The following is a 19,934-nucleotide window of genomic DNA, read 5'->3' on the forward strand; positions in this document are numbered from 1 at the left end:
GTAAGAACAAGTATGAATTTTGGGTAAAAACTGCATTTCTCAAAGAATGAACAGTGATGAACTGCTTCAACACTACTAATTCTCTGTGAAATGTTACATATTTGGAGAACACACTGTTACTTCAACATTTTGTAGTAGTACCTAACATTACTACATGTACCTCTTTCAGTACAAAGGAATGTATGTTGTTTCTACAGTAATGCCTTCAGTTTGAACACTTGTGTAGCATTGATTCACTGAAATGCTGCATTTGCTCTACTTTTCATGTGAACTAACTTGTAAGAACAAGTATGAATTTTTGGTAAAAACTGCATTTCTCAAAGAATGAACAGTGATGAACTGCTTCAACACTACTAATTCTCTGTGAAATGTTACATATTTGGAGAACACACTGTTACTTCAACATTTTGTAGTAGTACCTAACATTACTACATGTACCTCTTTCAGTACAAAGGAATGTATGTTGTTTCTACAGTAATGCCTTCAGTTTGAACACTTGTGTAGCATTGATTCACTGAAATGCTGCATTTGCTCTACTTTTCATGTGAACTAACTTGTAAGAACAAGTATGAATTTTGGTAAAAACTGCATTTCTCAAAGAATGAACAGTGATGAACTGCTTCAACACTACTAATTCTCTGTGAAATGTTACATATTTGGAGAACACACTGTTACTTCAACATTTTGTAGTAGTACCTAACATTACTACATGTACCTCTTTCAGTACAAAGGAATGTATGTTGTTTCTACAGTAATGCCTTCAGTTTGAACACTTGTGTAGCATTGATTCACTGAAATGCTGCATTTGCTCTACTTTTCATGTGAACTAACTTGTAAGAACAAGTATGAATTTTTGGGTAAAAACTGCATTTCTCAAAGAATGAACAGTGATGAACTGCTTCAACACTACTAATTCTCTGTGAAATGTTACATATTTGGAGAACACACTGTTACTTCAACATTTTGTAGTAGTACCTAACATTACTACATGTACCTGTTTCAGTACAAAGGAATGTATGTTGTTTCTACAGTAATGCCTTCAGTTTGAACACTTGTGTAGCATTGATTCACTGAAATGCTGCATTTGCTCTACTTTTCATGTGAACTAACTTGTAAGAACAAGTATGAATTTTTGGGTAAAAACTGCATTTCTCAAAGAATGAACAGTGATGAACTGCTTCAACACTACTAATTCTCTGTGAAATGTTACATATTTGGAGAACACACTGTTACTTCAACATTTTGTAGTAGTACCTAACATTACTACATGTACCTCTTTCAGTACAAAGGAATGTATGTTGTTTCTACAGTAATGCCTTCAGTTTGAACACTTGTGTAGCATTGATTCACTGAAATGCTGCATTTGCTCTACTTTTCATGTGAACTAACTTGTAAGAACAAGTATGAATTTTTGGGTAAAAACTGCATTTCTCAAAGAATGAACAGTGATGAACTGCTTCAACACTACTAATTCTCTGTGAAATGTTACATATTTGGAGAACACACTGTTACTTCAACATTTTGTAGTAGTACCTAACATTACTACATGTACCTCTTTCAGTACAAAGGAATGTATGTTGTTTCTACAGTAATGCCTTCAGTTTGAACACTTGTGTAGCATTGATTCACTGAAATGCTGCATTTGCTCTACTTTTCATGTGAACTAACTTGTAAGAACAAGTATGAATTTTTGGGTAAAAACTGCATTTCTCAAAGAATGAACAGTGATGAACTGCTTCAACACTACTAATTCTCTGTGAAATGTTACATATTTGGAGAACACACTGTTACTTCAACATTTTGTAGTAGTACCTAACATTACTACATGTACCTCTTTCAGTACAAAGGAATGTATGTTGTTTCTACAGTAATGCCTTCAGTTTGAACACTTGTGTAGCATTGATTCACTGAAATGCTGCATTTGCTCTACTTTTCATGTGAACTAACTTGTAAGAACAAGTATGAATTTTGGGTAAAAACTGCATTTCTCAAAGAATGAACAGTGATGAACTGCTTCAACACTACTAATTTCTCTGTGAAATGTTACATATTTGGAGAACACACTGTTACTTCAACATTTTGTAGTAGTACCTAACATTACTACATGTACCTCTTTCAGTACAAAGGAATGTATGTTGTTTCTACAGTAATGCCTTCAGTTTGAACACTTGTGTAGCATTGATTCACTGAAATGCTGCATTTGCTCTACTTTTCATGTGAACTAACTTGTAAGAACAAGTATGAATTTTGGGTAAAAACTGCATTTCTCAAAGAATGAACAGTGATGAACTGCTTCAACACTACTAATTCTCTGTGAAATGTTACATATTTGGAGAACACACTGTTACTTCAACATTTTGTAGTAGTACCTAACATTACTACATGTACCTCTTTCAGTACAAAGGAATGTATGTTGTTTCTACAGTAATGCCTTCAGTTTGAACACTTGTGTAGCATTGATTCACTGAAATGCTGCATTTGCTCTACTTTTCATGTGAACTAACTTGTAAGAACAAGTATGAATTTTTGGGTAAAAACTGCATTTCTCAAAGAATGAACAGTGATGAACTGCTTCAACACTACTAATTTCTCTGTGAAATGTTACATATTTGGAGAACACACTGTTACTTCAACATTTTGTAGTAGTACCTAACATTACTACATGTACCTCTTTCAGTACAAAGGAATGTATGTTGTTTCTACAGTAATGCCTTCAGTTTGAACACTTGTGTAGCATTGATTCACTGAAATGCTGCATTTGCTCTACTTTTCATGTGAACTAACTTGTAAGAACAAGTATGAATTTTGGGTAAAAACTGCATTTCTCAAAGAATGAACAGTGATGAACTGCTTCAACACTACTAATTCTCTGTGAAATGTTACATATTTGGAGAACACACTGTTACTTCAACATTTTGTAGTAGTACCTAACATTACTACATGTACCTGTTTCAGTACAAAGGAATGTATGTTGTTTCTACAGTAATGCCTTCAGTTTGAACACTTGTGTAGCATTGATTCACTGAAATGCTGCATTTGCTCTACTTTTCATGTGAACTAACTTGTAAGAACAAGTATGAATTTTGGGTAAAAACTGCATTTCTCAAAGAATGAACAGTGATGAACTGCTTCAACACTACTAATTCTCTGTGAAATGTTACATATTTGGAGAACACACTGTTACTTCAACATTTTGTAGTAGTACCTAACATTACTACATGTACCTCTTTCAGTACAAAGGAATGTATGTTGTTTCTACAGTAATGCCTTCAGTTTGAACACTTGTGTAGCATTGATTCACTGAAATGCTGCATTTGCTCTACTTTTCATGTGAACTAACTTGTAAGAACAAGTATGAATTTTGGGTAAAAACTGCATTTCTCAAAGAATGAACAGTGATGAACTGCTTCAACACTACTAATTCTCTGTGAAATGTTACATATTTGGAGAACACACTGTTACTTCAACATTTTGTAGTAGTACCTAACATTACTACATGTACCTCTTTCAGTACAAAGGAATGTATGTTGTTTCTACAGTAATGCCTTCAGTTTGAACACTTGTGTAGCATTGATTCACTGAAATGCTGCATTTGCTCTACTTTTCATGTGAACTAACTTGTAAGAACAAGTATGAATTTTGGGTAAAAACTGCATTTCTCAAAGAATGAACAGTGATGAACTGCTTCAACACTACTAATTCTCTGTGAAATGTTACATATTTGGAGAACACACTGTTACTTCAACATTTTGTAGTAGTACCTAACATTACTACATGTACCTCTTTCAGTACAAAGGAATGTATGTTGTTTCTACAGTAATGCCTTCAGTTTGAACACTTGTGTAGCATTGATTCACTGAAATGCTGCATTTGCTCTACTTTTCATGTGAACTAACTTGTAAGAACAAGTATGAATTTTGGGTAAAAACTGCATTTCTCAAAGAATGAACAGTGATGAACTGCTTCAACACCACTAATTCTCTGTGAAATGTTACATATTTGGAGAACACACTGTTACTTCAACATTTTGTAGTAGTACCTAACATTACTACATGTACCTCTTTCAGTACAAAGGAAATGTATGTTGTTTCTACAGTAATGCCTTCAGTTTGAACACTTGTGTAGCATTGATTCACTGAAATGCTGCATTTGCTCTACTTTTCATGTGAACTAACTTGTAAGAACAAGTATGAATTTTTGGGTAAAAACTGCATTTCTCAAAGAATGAACAGTGATGAACTGCTTCAACACTACTAATTCTCTGTGAAATGTTACATATTTGGAGAACACACTGTTACTTCAACATTTTGTAGTAGTACCTAACATTACTACATGTACCTCTTTCAGTACAAAGGAATGTATGTTGTTTCTACAGTAATGCCTTCAGTTTGAACACTTGTGTAGCATTGATTCACTGAAATGCTGCATTTGCTCTACTTTTCATGTGAACTAACTTGTAAGAACAAGTATGAATTTTGGGTAAAAACTGCATTTCTCAAAGAATGAACAGTGATGAACTGCTTCAACACTACTAATTCTCTGTGAAATGTTACATATTTGGAGAACACACTGTTACTTCAACATTTTGTAGTAGTACCTAACATTACTACATGTACCTCTTTCAGTACAAAGGAATGTATGTTGTTTCTACAGTAATGCGTTCAGTTTGAACACTTGTGTAGCATTGATTCACTGAAATGCTGCATTTGCTCTACTTTTTCATGTGAACTAACTTGTAAGAACAAGTATGAATTTTTGGGTAAAAACTGCATTTCTCAAAGAATGAACAGTGATGAACTGCTTCAACACTACTAATCTCTCTGTGAAATGTTACATATTTGGAGAACACACTGTTACTTCAACATTTTGTAGTAGTACCTAACATTACTACATGTACCTCTTTCAGTACAAAGGAATGTATGTTGTTTCTACAGTAATGCCTTCAGTTTGAACACTTGTGCAGCATTGATTCACTGAAATGCTGCATTTGCTCTACGTTTTCATGTGAACTAACTTGTAAGAACAAGTATGAATTTTGGGGAAAACTGCATTTCTCAAAGAATGAACAGTGATGAACTGCTTCAACACTACTAATTCTCTGTGAAATGTTACATATTTGGGAGAACACACTGTTACTTCAACATTTTGTAGTAGTACCTAACATTACTACATGTATCCCTCTTTCCAGTACAAAGGAATGTATGTTGTTTCTACAGTAATGCCTTCAGTTTGAACACTTGTGTAGCGATTGATTCACTGAAATGCTGCATTTGCTCTACTTTTCATGTGAACTAACTTGCAAGAAACAAGTATGAATTTTGGATAAAACTGCATTTCTCAAAAGAATGAACAGTGATGAACTGCTTCAACACTACTAATTCCTCTGTGAAATGTTACATATTTGGAGAACACACTGTTACTTCAACATTTTTGTAGTACTACCTAACATTACTACATTGTACCTCTCTTTCAGTACAAAGGAATGTATGTTGTTTTCCACAGTAATGCATGTCAGTTTGAACACTTGTGTAGCAGTGATTCACTGAAATGCTGCATTTGCTCTACTTTTCATGGGAACTAACTTTGTAAGAACAAGCATGAATTAGGGTAAAAACTGCATTTCTCAAAGAATGAACAAAGAGATGAACTGCTTCAACACTACTAATTCCTCTCGTGAAATGTTGACATATTTGGAGAACACACTGTTACTTCAATATTTTGCATAGTACCTAACATTACTACATGTACCCCTTCAGTTCAAAGGAATGTATGTTGTTTCTACAGTAATGCGTTCAGTTTCAACACTTGTGCAGCATTGATTCACTGAAATGCTGCATTTGCTCTCTACTTTTCATGTGAACTAACTTGTAAGAACAAGCATGACTTTAGGTGAAACTGCATTTCTCAAAGAATGAACAGTGATGAACTGCTTCAACACTACTAATTCTCTGTGAAATGTTACATATTTGAGAACACACTGTTATCTTCAAACGTGTTGTAGTAGTACCCTAAACATTACTACATGTACCTCTTTCAGTACAATAATGTATGTTGTTTCTACAGTAATGCCCTCAGTTTGACTTGACTGTAGCATTGATTCACTGAAATGCTGCATTGGCTCTACTTTTCATGAACTAACTTGTAAGAACAAGTATGACTTTGTAAAACTGCATTTCTCAAAGAATGAACAGTGATGAACTGCTTTCAACACTACTAATCCCTCTCTGTGAAATGCTAGCATATTTGAGAACACACTGTTACTTCAACATTTTGTAGAAAATTACCTGAACATTACTACATGTACCTCTTTCAGTACACAATGTATGTTGTTTCTACAGTAATGCCTTCAGTTTCAACACTTTATGTAGTATTGATTCACTGAAATGCTGCATTTGCCTCTACTCATGCGTGAACTAACTTGCAAGAACAAGTATGAATTTTGGGTAAAAACTGCATTTCTAGAATGAATAGTGATGAACTGTTTCCAAACACCTACTATTCTCTGTGAAATGTGTACATATTTGAGAGAACGCACTGTCACTTCAATATTTTGTGTAGTACCCAAATATTACTACATGTACGAAAATCTTTCAGTATCAAAGGAATGTATGTTGTTTCTACAGTAATGCCTAGCTTTAACACTTGTGTAGTACTGATTCAATGAAATGCTGCATTTTGCTCTACTTTTCATGGGAACTAAACTAATAGAACAAAGCAGATTTTGGGGTAAAACTGTATTTCTCAAAGAATGAACAGTGATGAAACATGCTTCAACACTACTACACTCTCTGTGAAATGTTATATATTTGGAGAACACACTATTACTTCAACATTTTTCGCAGTAGTACCTAACATTACTACATGTACCTGCTCTTTCAGCTACAAAGGAATGCATGTTGTTTCCACAGTATGCCTTCAGTTTGAACATTTGTGTAGCATTGATTCACTGAAATGCTGCATTTGCTCTAGTTTTCATGTGAACCAACCTTGTAAGAATGTCTAGCAGGAATTTCAGAGATCTGCATTTCTCAAAGAAATGAACAGTGGATGAGACTGCTTCAGTGAGTACTAATCTCTGTGAAATGTTACATATTTGGAGAACACGGTGTTACTTTCCAACATTGCAGTAGTACCCACATTACTACATGTACCTCTTTCCAGTTCAAAGGAATGCGCTGTTGTCTTTTGCATTAGCAATGCGTTTCAGTTTGAACACTTTGTGTAGCACATGATCACTGGTAAATGCTGCATGCTCACTTTTTCATGTGAACTAACTTGTAAGAACAAGCATGAATTTTGGGTAGATTCTGCATTTCAAAGACCCGAGCCAGTGATGACCTGCTTCAACAGTACTGGCACTATCTGTGAAATGTTACATATTTGAGTAGCTCACAGTGTTACTTTCAACATTTTGTGTAGTGTAGTACCCCACATTACTGGCATGTACCTGTCTGTGCAGTTCAAAGGAATGTATGTTGCTTTCTCTACAGTAATGCGTCCAGCTTCGAACACTGCTGTGGCATTGATTCTCTGAAATGCCGTCATTTGCTCTACTTTTCATGTGAACTCAACTGGTAAGAACAAGCATGAAGTCTGGGAAAACTGCATTTCTCAAAGAATGAACAGCATGAACTGCTTTCAAACACTACTAGTCTTCTGTGAAATGGGAAATATACATTTGGAGAACAATACACTTGTTACTTCAACATTTTGTAGTAGTAGTACCAACACTACTTACACGTACCTCTTTCAAAGTACATAGGAATGAATGCTGTCTCTTATAGACATGCACTAGAGTCTGAACATCTTGAGCAGTGAGTGGTCTGAAATGCTGTGCATTTGCTCTACTTCTTTCATGTGAACTGACTTGTGAGAACAAGCATGAATTTGTAAAACTCGCATTTCTCAAAAGAGGAACAGTGATGAACTGCTTCAACACTACTAATTCTCTTCGTGAGATGTTACATATTTGGAGTAGTCACACCTGTTGGCTTCTAGTCATTTTGTAGTAGCAATCCTAACATTGACATATATACCCTCTTTCAGTACAAATAGGAAATGGCATGTTGTTTGTACAGTAATGCGTTTAGGTTTGAATGATTTGTGTAGCGTTGATTCACTGAAAATGCTGGGATTTGGCTCTACTTTGCTCATGTGAACTCAACTCGTAAAGAACAAGTATGAACTTTTGGTAAAAACTGCATTTGCTCGAAGAATGAACAGTGATGACACCTAGCTTTCAATACTACCAATTTCCTGTGAAATGTCATACATATTTGGAGACACGACTGTTACTTCAACATTTTGTAAAGTAGAGACCTAACATTACTACATGTACCTCTCTTTCAGTTCAAAGGAATGTGGTGTTGTCTACAGTAATGCGCCCAGTCATGAACACTTGTGCAGTATTGACCCTCTGAAATGCTGGGATTTGCTCTACTTTTCATGTGAAATCCATCTTGTAAGAACAAGCATGATCTCGTAAACTGCATTTCAAAGAAAATGAACAGCAGATGAACTGCTTCATACCACTACTGCAATTCTCAGGTGAAATGTGTTACATATTTCGGGATGAAACACACTGTTACTTCAACATTTTGTAGTAGTACCTAACATTACTACATGTACCTCTTTCAGTACAAAGGAATGTATGTTGTTTCTACAGTAATGCCTTCAGTTTGAACACTTGTGTAGCATTGATTCACTGAAATGCTGCATTTGCTCTACTTTTCATGTGAACTAACTTGTAAGAACAAGTATGAATTTTGGGTAAAAACTGCATTTCTCAAAGAATGAACAGTGATGAACTGCTTCAACACTACTAATTCTCTGTGAAATGTTACATATTTGGAGAACACACTGTTACTTCAACATTTTGTAGTAGTACCTAACATTACTACATGTACCTCTTTCAGTACAAAGGAATGTATGTTGTTTCTACAGTAATGCCTTCAGTTTGAACACTTGTGTAGCATTGATTCACTGAAATGCTGCATTTGCTCTACTTTTCATGTGAACTAACTTGTAAGAACAAGTATGAATTTTGGGTAAAAACTGCATTTCTCAAAGAATGAACAGTGATGAACTGCTTCAACACTACTAATTCTCTGTGAAATGTTACATATTTGGAGAACACACTGTTACTTTCCAAGATTTTGTAGTAGTACCTAACATTACTACATGTACCTGTCTGGTACAAAGGAGTTGTGTGTTGTTTGTACAGTAATGCCTGCTCTGAACACTTGTGTAGCATTGATTCTCTGAAATGCTGCATTTGGTCTCTAGTTTTCATGTGAACTAACTTGTAGTATCAAGGATGAATTTTAGGTAAAAATCTGCACTTCCCAAAGAATGAACAGTGATGAACTGCTTCAAACACTCAATAGCATCCTCGGTGAAATGTTACAATATTTGCGAACACACTGTTACTTCATCATTTTTAGTAGTACCAACATTACTACATGTACCTGTTTCAGTACAAAGGTATGCAGTGTTGTTTCCACAGCAATGCGCCCAGTTTGAACACTTGTGTAGCAGTGATTCACTGAAATGCTGCATTTTGGCTCTACTTTCATGTGAACTAACTGTAAAGAACAAGTATGAATTTTTGGTAAAACTGCATTTCTCAAAGAATGAACAGTGATGAACTGCTTCAACACCACTAATTCTCTGTGAAATGTTACATATTTGGAGAAAGCACACTGTTACTTCAACATTTTGTAGTAGTACCTAACATTAACATTACATGTACCTGTTTCTAGTTCAAAGGAATGTATGTGTTGTTTCTACAGTAATGCCTTCAGTTTGGAACACTTGTGCAGGGACTTGATTCACTGAAACATGCTGCATTTGCCCTACGTCCCAGTGTGAACCACCTTGTGTGTGAACAAGTATGAATTTTGTGAGAACTCTGCATTTCTCAAAGAATGAACAGTGATGAAGTGCTTCTCAACACTACTAATTTCTCTCTGTGAAATGTTACATATTTGGAGAACACAGTGTTACTTCAACATTTTGTAGTAGCACTAACATTACACTACATGTAAACTCCTGCTTCAGCACAAAGGAATGTATGTTGTTTCCAGAGTAATGCTGCTGCGGTTTGAACACTTGTGTAGCGCAGTGATTCACTGGAAATGCTGCATTTGCTCTACCTTTTCATGTGAATCCAACTTTGTAAGAACAAGTATGAATTTTGGGTAAAAACTGCATTTCTCAAAGAATGAACAGTGATGAAAGCTGCTTCAACACTACTAATTTCTTCTGTGAAACGTTACATCATTTGGAGAGATACACAGTGCCACTTTACAACATTTGGTCAGTAGTACCTAACATTACTACATGTACTCTGCTTTCAGTAATCAAAGCGGAATGTATGTTGTTTCCAGTCGCAATGCGTCCAGTTTCCAGCACTTGTGTAGCATTGATTCACTGAAATGCTGCATTTGCTCTACTTTTCATGTGAACTAAACGGGGAAGAATCGCATGAATTTTTGGGTAAAAAACTGCATTTCTCACAGAATGAACAGTGATGAACTGCTTCAACATCGGCCAATGCTCTGTGAAATGTTACATATTTGGAGAACACACTCGTTACTTTCAATATTTTGGTAGTAGTACCTAAGACTACTAGGCGTACCTGTTTCAGTTGAAAGGAATGCACGTTGTTTTCGCTGTGCAATGCGTTCAGTTTGAACACTTCTTGTGTGTAGCAGTGATTCCTGAAATGCTGCATTTGCTCTTACCTTTTCATGGGAACTAAGTTGTAGGAACAAGTGCTGAATTTGGGGAAAACTGCATTTTCTCAGCAAATGAACGAACAGAGTGATGAACTGCTTCAACACCACTAAATTCTCTGTGAAATGCTACATATTTGGAGAATCACAGTGTTACTTCAACATTTTGCTAGTCGTGTGTACCTAACATTACTACATGTACCTGCTTTCAGTTCAAAGGTATGTATGTTGTTTCCACAGTAATGCCTTCAGTTTGAACACTTGCAGTAGCAGTGATTCACTGAAATGCTGCATTTGCTCTTACTTTTCTTTATGTGAACCAACTGGGAAGAACAAGGATGAATTTTGTAAAAACTGCATTTCTCAAAGAATGAAACCGGTGATGAACTGCCTCAACACTACTAATTCCTCGGTGAAATGTTACATATTTGGAGAATGCACACTGTTACTCGAACATTTTGTAGTAGTACCTCAACATTACCACAGATGTACCTGGTTTCAGTTCAAAGGGAATGTGTAAGGTTGTTTCTATGCAATGCCTTTCGGTTTGAACACTTGAGTAGGATTTGATTCCTTGAAATGCTGCATTTGCTCTCAGTCTTCATGTGAAACTAACTGGGAAGAACAAGGATGAATTTTTGCACCTGCAGTTTCTCAAAAAGAATGAACAGTGATGAACTGCTTCTCAAACACTACTAATTCTCGGTGAAATGTTACATATTTGGAGAACACACTGTTACTTCAACATTTTGTAGTAGTACTCTAACATTACTACATGTACCTGTTTCAGTACAAAGGTATGCATGTTGTTTCCAGAGTAATGCGTGCGGTTTGAACACTTGTGTAGCAGTGATTCAGCATGGAAATGCTGCATTTGCCTCTACCTTCATGGGAACTAAGTTGCGGGAACAAGTATGAATTTTGTAAAACTGGCATTTTCAAAGAATGAAGAGTGTGATGAACTGCTTCAACACCACTAATTTCTCTGTGAAATGCCACATATTTGGAGAGACACTCGTTACTTTCTAACATTTTGTAGTAGTACCTGTAACATTACTACATGTACCTGTTTGCAGTTCAAAGGAATGTATGTTGTTTGTACAGTAATGCCTTCAGTTTCAACACTTGTGTAGCATTTGATTCACTGAAATGCTGCATTTGCCCTTACTTTTCATGTGAACTACCTTGTAAGAACAAGTATGAATTTCCCGGTGAAAAACTGCATTTCTCAAAGAATGAACAGTGATGATCTGCTTCAACACTACTAATTCTCTGCGAAATGTTTCACATTTGGAGAAACACAGCGTTACTTCAACATTTTGTAGTAGTACCCAAGATTACTACATGCAAATGTTCTGCTTTCCAGTTCAAAGGTATGTATGTTGTCTGTCACAGTAATGCCTTCAGTTTGAACACTTGTGTAGCAGTGATTCACTGAAATGCTGCATTTGCTCTACTTTCATGAACTAACTGTGTAAGAACAAGCATGAATTTTAAGTAAAACTGCATTTCAAAGAATGCAACAGTGATGAACTGCTTCAACACTACTAATTCTCTGTGAAATGTTACATATTTGGAGAACACACTGTTACTTCAACATTTGATAGTAGTACCCAACATTACTACATGTACCTGTTTCAGTTCAAAGGAATGTATGTTGTTTCCACAGTAATGCCTTCAGTTTGAACACTTGTGTAGCATTGATTCACTGAAATGCTGCATTTGCTCTACTTTTCATGTGAACTAACTTGTAAGAACAAGTATGAATTTTGGGTAAAAACTGCATTTCTCAAAGAATGAACAGTGATGAACTGCTTCAACACTACTAATTCTCTGTGAAATGTTACATATTTGGAGAACACACTGTTACTTCAACATTTTTTAGTAGTACCTAACATTACTACATGTACCTGTTTCAGTACAAAGGAATGTATGTTGTTTCTACAGTAATGCCTTCTAGTTTGAACACTTGTGTAAAGCATTGATTCACTGAAATGCTGCATTTGCTCTACTTTTCATGTGAACTAACTTGTAAGAACAAGTATGAATTTTGGGTAAAACTGCATTTCTCAAAGAATGAACAGTGATGAACTGCTTCAACACTACTAATTCTCTGTGAAATGTTACATATTTGAGAAACACAGACTGTTACTTCAACATTTTGTAGTAGTACCTAACATTACTACATGTACCTTTTTCAGTACAAAGCGAATGTATGTTGTTTCTACAGTAATGCCTTCAGTTTCGAACACTTTGTGTAGCATTGCATTCACTGAAATGCTGCATTTGCTCTACTTTTCATGTGAACTAACTTGTAAGAACAAGTATGAATTTTGTAGAAAACTGCATTTCTCAAAGAATGAACAGTGATGAACTGCTTCAACACTACTAATTCTCTGTGAAATGTTACATATTTGGAGAACACACTGTTACTTCAACATTTTGTAGTAGTACCTAACATTACTACAAGTACCTCTTTCAGTACAAAGGAATGTATGTTGTTTCTACAGTAATGCCTTCAGTTTGAACACTGTGTAGCATTGATTCACTGAAAATGCTGCATTTGCTCTACTTTTCATGTGAACTAACTGAAAGAACAAGTATGAATTTTGGGTAAAACTGCATTTCTCAAAGAATGAACAGTGATGAACTGCTTCAACACTACTAATTCTCTGTGAAATGTTACATATTTGGAGAACACACTGTTACTTCAACATTTTGTAGTAGTACCTAACATTACTACATGTACCTGTTTCAGTACAAAGGAATGTATGTTGTTTCTACAGTAATGCCTTGGGTTTGAACACTTGTGTAGCATTGATTCACTGAAATGCTGCATTTGCTCTACTTTTCATGTGAACTAACTTGTAAGAACAAGTATGAATTTTGGGTAAAACTGCATTTCTCAAAGAATGAACAGTGATGAACTGCTTCAACACTACTAATTCTCTGTGAAATGTTACATATTTGGAGAACACACTGTTACTTCAACATTTTGTAGTAGTACCTAACATTACTACATGTACCTGTTTCAGTACAAAGGAATGTATGTTTTTTCTACAGTAATGCCTTCAGTTTGAACACTTGTGTAGCATTGATTCACTGAAATGCTGCATTTGCTCTACTTTTCATGTGAACTAACTTGTAAGAACAAGTATGAATTTTTGGGTAAAAACTGCATTTCTCAAAGAATGAACAGTGATGAACTGCTTCAACACTACTAATTCTCTGTGAAATGTTACATATTTGGAGAACACACTGTTACTTCAACATTTTGTAGTAGTACCTAACATTACTACATGTACCTCTTTCAGTACAAAGGAATGTATGTTGTTTCTACAGTAATGCCTTCAGTTTGAACACTTGTGTAGCATTGATTCACTGAAATGCTGCATTTGCTCTACTTTTCATGTGAACTAACTTGTAAGAACAAGTATGAATTTTTGGGTAAAAACTGCATTTCTCAAAGAATGAACAGTGATGAACTGCTTCAACACTACTAATTCTCTGTGAAAATGTTACATATTTGGAGAACACACTGTTACTTCAACATTTTGTAGTAGTACCTAACATTACTACATGTACCTCTTTCAGTTCAAAGGAATGTATGTTGTTTCTACAGTAATGCGTTCAGTTTGAACACTTGTGTAGCATTGATTCACTGAAATGCTGCATTTGCTCTACTTTTTATGTGAACTAACTTGTAAGAACAAGTATGAATTTTGGGTAAAAACTGCATTTCTCAAAGAATGAACAGTGATGAACTGCTTCAACACTACTAATTCTCTGTGAAATGTTACATATTTGGAGAACACACTGTTACTTCAACATTTTGTAGTAGTACCTAACATTACTACATGTATCTGTTTCAGTACAAAGGAATGTATGTTGTTTCTACAGTAATGCCTTCAGTTTGAACACTTGTGTAGCATTGATTCACTGAAATGCTGCATTTGCTCTACTTTTCATGTGAACTAACCTGTAAGAACAAGTATGAATTTTGGGTAAAAACTGCATTTCTCAAAGAATGAACAGTGATGAACTGCTTCAACACTACTAATTCTCTGTGAAATGTTACATATTTGGAGAACACACTGTTACTTCAACATTTTGTAGTAGTACCTAACATTACTACATGTACCTCTTTCAGTACAAAGGAATGTATGTTGTTTCTACAGTAATGCCTTCAGTTTGAACACTTGTGTAGCATTGATTCACTGAAATGCTGCATTTGCTCTACTTTTCATGTGAACTAACTTGTAAGAACAAGTATGAATTTTGGGTAAAAACTGCATTTCTCAAAGAATGAACAGTGATGAACTGCTTCAACACTACTAATTCTCTGTGAAATGTTACATATTTGGAGAACACACTGTTACTTCAACATTTTGTAGTAGTACCTAACATTACTACATGTACCTCTTTCAGTACAAAGGAATGTATGTTGTTTCTACAGTAATGCCTTCAGTTTGAACACTTGTGTAGCATTGATTCACTGAAATGCTGCATTTGCTCTACTTTTCATGTGAACTAACTTGTAAGAACAAGTATGAATTTTGGGTAAAAACTGCATTTCTCAAAGAATGAACAGTGATGAACTGCTTCAACACTACTAATTTCTCTGTGAAATGTTACATATTTGGAGAACACACTGTTACTTCAACATTTTGTAGTAGTACCTAACATTACTACATGTACCTGTTTCAGTACAAAGGAATGTATGTTGTTTCTACAGTAATGCCTTCAGTTTGAACACTTGTAGTAGCATTGATTCACTGAAATGCTGCATTTGCTCTACTTTTCATGTGAACTAACTTGTAAGAACAAGTATGAATTTTGGGTAAAAACTGCATTTCTCAAAGAATGAACAGTGATGAACTGCTTCAACACTACTAATTCTCTGTGAAATGTTACATATTTGGAGAACACACTGTTACTTCAACATTTTGTAGTAGTACCTAACATTACTACATGTACCTCTTTCAGTACAAAGGAATGTATGTTGTTTCTACAGTAATGCGTTCAGTTTGAACACTTGTGTAGCATTGATTCACTGAAATGCTGCATTTGCTCTACTTTTCATGTGAACTAACTTGTAAGAACAAGTATGAATTTTGGGTAAAAACTGCATTTCTCAAAGAATGAACAGTGATGAACTGCTTCAACACTACTAATTCTCTGTGAAATGTTACATATTTGGAGAACACACTGTTACTTCAACATTTTGTAGTAGTACCTAACATTACTACATGTACCTCTTTCAGTACAAAGGAATGTATGTTGTTTCTACAGTAATGCGTTCAGTTTGAACACTTGTGTAGCATTGATTCACTGAAATGCTGCATTTGCTCTACTTTTCATGTGAACTAACTTGTAAGAACAAGTATGAATTTTGGGTAAAACTGCATTTCTCAAAGAATGAAGAGTGATGAACTGCTTCAACACTACTAATTCTCTGTGAAATGTTACATATTTGGAGAACACACTGTTACTTCAACATTTTGTAGTAGTACCTAACATTACTACATGTACCTCTTTCAGTACAAAGGAATGTATGTTGTTTCTACAGTAATGCCTTCAGTTTGAACACTTGTGTAGCATTGATTCACTGAAATGCTGCATTTGCTCTACTTTTCATGTGAACTAACTTGTAAGAACAAGTATGAATTTTGGGTAAAAACTGCATTTCTCAAAGAATGAACAGTGATGAACTGCTTCTACACTACTAATTCTCTCTGTGAAATGTTACATATTTGGAGAACACACTGTTACTTCAACATTTTGTAGTAGTACCTAACATTACTACATGTACCTCTTTCAGTACAAAGGAATGTATGTTGTTTGTACAGTAATGCGTTCAGTTTGAACACTTGTGTAGCATTGATTCACTGAAATGCTGCATTTGCTCTAGTTTTCATGTGAACTAACTTGTAAGAACAAGTATGAATTTTTAGGTAAAAACTGCATTTCTCAAAGAATGAACAGTGATGAACTGCTTCAACACTACTAATTCTCTGTGAAATGTTACACATTTGGAGAACACACTGTTACTTAAACATTTTTGTAGTAGTACCTAACATTACTACATGTACCTCTTTCAGTACAAAGGAATGTATGTTGTTTCTACAGTAATGCCTTCAGTTTGAACACTTGAGTAGCAGTGATTCACTGAAATGCTGCATTTGCTCTACTTTTCATGTGAACTAACTTGTAAGAACAAGTATGAATTTTGGGTAAAAACTGCATTTCTCAAAGAATGAACAGTGATGAACTGCTTCAACACTACTAATTCTCTGTGAAATGTTACATATTTGAGAACACACTGTTACTTCAACATTTGTAGTAGTACCTAACATTACTACATGTACTCTCTTTTCAGTACAAAGGAAATGTATGTTGTTTTGCAGGGCCAGTAATGCCTTCTCCAGTTTGAACAGTTGTGTAGCATTGATTCACTGAAATGCTGCATTTGCTCTTAGTTTTCATGTGAACTAACTTGTAAGAACAAGTAAGGAATTTTGGGTAAAAACTGCATTTCTCAAAGAATGAACAGTGATGAAAACTGCTTCAACACTACTAAATTTCTGTGAAATGTGTGTTACACATTTGGAGAACAGACTGTTACTTCAAACATTTTGTAGTAGTACTCTAACATTACTACATGTACTCTGTTTCAGTACAAAGGAATGTATGTTGTTTCTACAGTAATGCTGCTTCAGTTTGAACACTTGTGTAGCAGTGATTCACTGAAATGCTGCATTTGCTCTACTACTTTCATGGGAAACTTATCTGGTGAAACAAGTATGAATTTTGGGTAAAACTGCATTTCTAAAGACGAACAGTGATGAACTGCTTTCAACACTACTAATTCCTCTGTGAAATGTTACATATTTGGAGGAACACACCGCTACTTTCAACATTTTGATAGTTGTACCTGGGCATTACTACATGTACCTGTTTCCAGTTTCAAAGGAATGTATGTTGTTTCTCACAGTAATGCCTTCAGTTTGAGCACTTAGTGCAGCAGTGATTCACTGAAATGCTGCATTTGCTCTACTTTTCATGGGAACTAACTGGGAAGAACAAGCATGAATTTTGTAGAACTGCATTTCTCAAAGAATGAACAGTGATGAAACTGCTTCAAACACTACTAATTCTCTGCGAAATGTTACATATTTTGGAGAACACACTGTTACTTCAACATTTTGATAGTAGTACCTAACATTACTACATGTACCTCTGTTTCAGTACAAAGGAATGCATGTTGCTCTTTCACAGTTATGCCTGCTCAGTTTGAACAGTCTGTAGCATTGATTCACCATTGAAATGCTGCATTTGCCTCTACTTTTCATGTGAACTAACTGGTAAGAACAAGCATGAATTTTGGGGAAAACTGCACTTTCTCAAAGAATGAAGAGTGATGAACTGCTTCAAACACTACGATTCATCATGAAATGTTACATATTTGGGATAGAACACACTGTTACTTCCAACATTTCTGTAGTAGTACCCCACACATTACTACATGTACCTGCTTTCAGTACAAAGGTATGTATGTTGCTCTAAGCAGTAATGCCTGCTCAGTTTGAACACTTGCAGTAGCATTGATTCACTCGAAATGCTGCATTTGCTCTTACTTTTCATGCGAAACCAACTTTGTAAGAAACAAAGTATGAATTTTGGGTAAAACTGCATTTCGCAAAGCAATGAACAGTGATGAACTGCTTCAACACTACTAATTCTCTGTGAAATTGTTACATATTTGGAGAACAGACTGTTGCTTCAACATTTTGTAGTAGTGTACCTAAACTATTACTACATGTACCTCTCTGTTTTCAGTACAAAGGAATGTATGTTGTTTGTACAGCAATGCCTTCAGTTTGGAACACTTGTGTAGCAGTGATTCACTGAAATGCTGCATTTGCTCTAGTTTCATGGGAACTAACTTGTATGAACAAGTATGAATTTTAGTGTAAAACTGCATTTCTCAAAGAATGAACATGATGAAACTGCACTCAACACTACTACTCCTCTGTGAAATGTTACACATTTGGAGAACACACTGTTACTTCAACATTTTGTAGTAGTACCTAACATTACTAAGCATGTACCTGCTTTCAGTACAAAGGAATGTATGTTGTTTGCTACAGTAATGCCTTCCAGTTTGAACACTTGAGAGTAGGAGTGATTCCCGGAAATGCTGCATTTGCTCTACTTTTCATGTGAACTAACTTGTAAGAACAAGTATGAATTTTGGGTAAAAACTGCATTTCTCAAAGAATGAACAGTGATGAACTGCTTCAACACTACTAATTCTCTGTGAAATGTTACATATTTGGAGAACACACTGTTACTTCAACATTTTGTAGTAGTACCTAACATTACTACATGTACCTCTTTCAGTACAAAGGAATGTATGTTGTTTCTACAGTAATGCCTTCAGTTTGAACACTTGTGTAGCATTGATTCACTGAAATGCTGCATTTGCTCTACTTTTCATGTGAACTAACTTGTAAGAACAAGTATGAATTTTGGGTAAAAACTGCATTTCTCAAAGAATGAACAGTGATGAACTGCTTCAACACTACTAATTCTCTGTGAAATGTTACATATTTGGAGAACACACTGTTACTTCAACATTTTGTAGTAGTACCTAACATTACTACATGTACCTGTTTCAGTACAAAGGAATGTATGTTGTTTCTACAGTAATGCCTTCAGTTTGAACACTTGTGTAGCATTGATTCACTGAAATGCTGCATTTGCTCTACTTTTCATGTGAACTAACTTGTAAGAACAAGTATGAATTTTGGGTAAAAACTGCATTTCTCAAAGAATGAACAGTGATGAACTGCTTCAACACTACTAATTCTCTGTGAAATGTTACATATTTGGAGAACACACTGTTACTTCAACATTTTGTAGTAGTACCTAACATTACTACATGTACCTGTTTCAGTACAAAGGAATGTATGTTGTTTCTACAGTAATGCCTTCAGTTTGAACACTTGTGTAGCATTGATTCACTGAAATGCTGCATTTGCTCTACTTTTCATGTGAACTAACTTGTAAGAACAAGTATGAATTTTGGGTAAAAACTGCATTTCTCAAAGAATGAACAGTGATGAACTGCTTCAACACTACTAATTCTCTGTGAAATGTTACATATTTGGAGAACACACTGTTACTTCAACATTT

Source organism: Phyllostomus hastatus, unplaced genomic scaffold, assembly GCF_019186645.2.
Source record: "Phyllostomus hastatus isolate PE091 unplaced genomic scaffold, TTU_PhHast_1.1 phas_scaffold_533, whole genome shotgun sequence".
Lineage (NCBI taxonomy): Eukaryota > Metazoa > Chordata > Mammalia > Chiroptera > Phyllostomidae > Phyllostomus > Phyllostomus hastatus.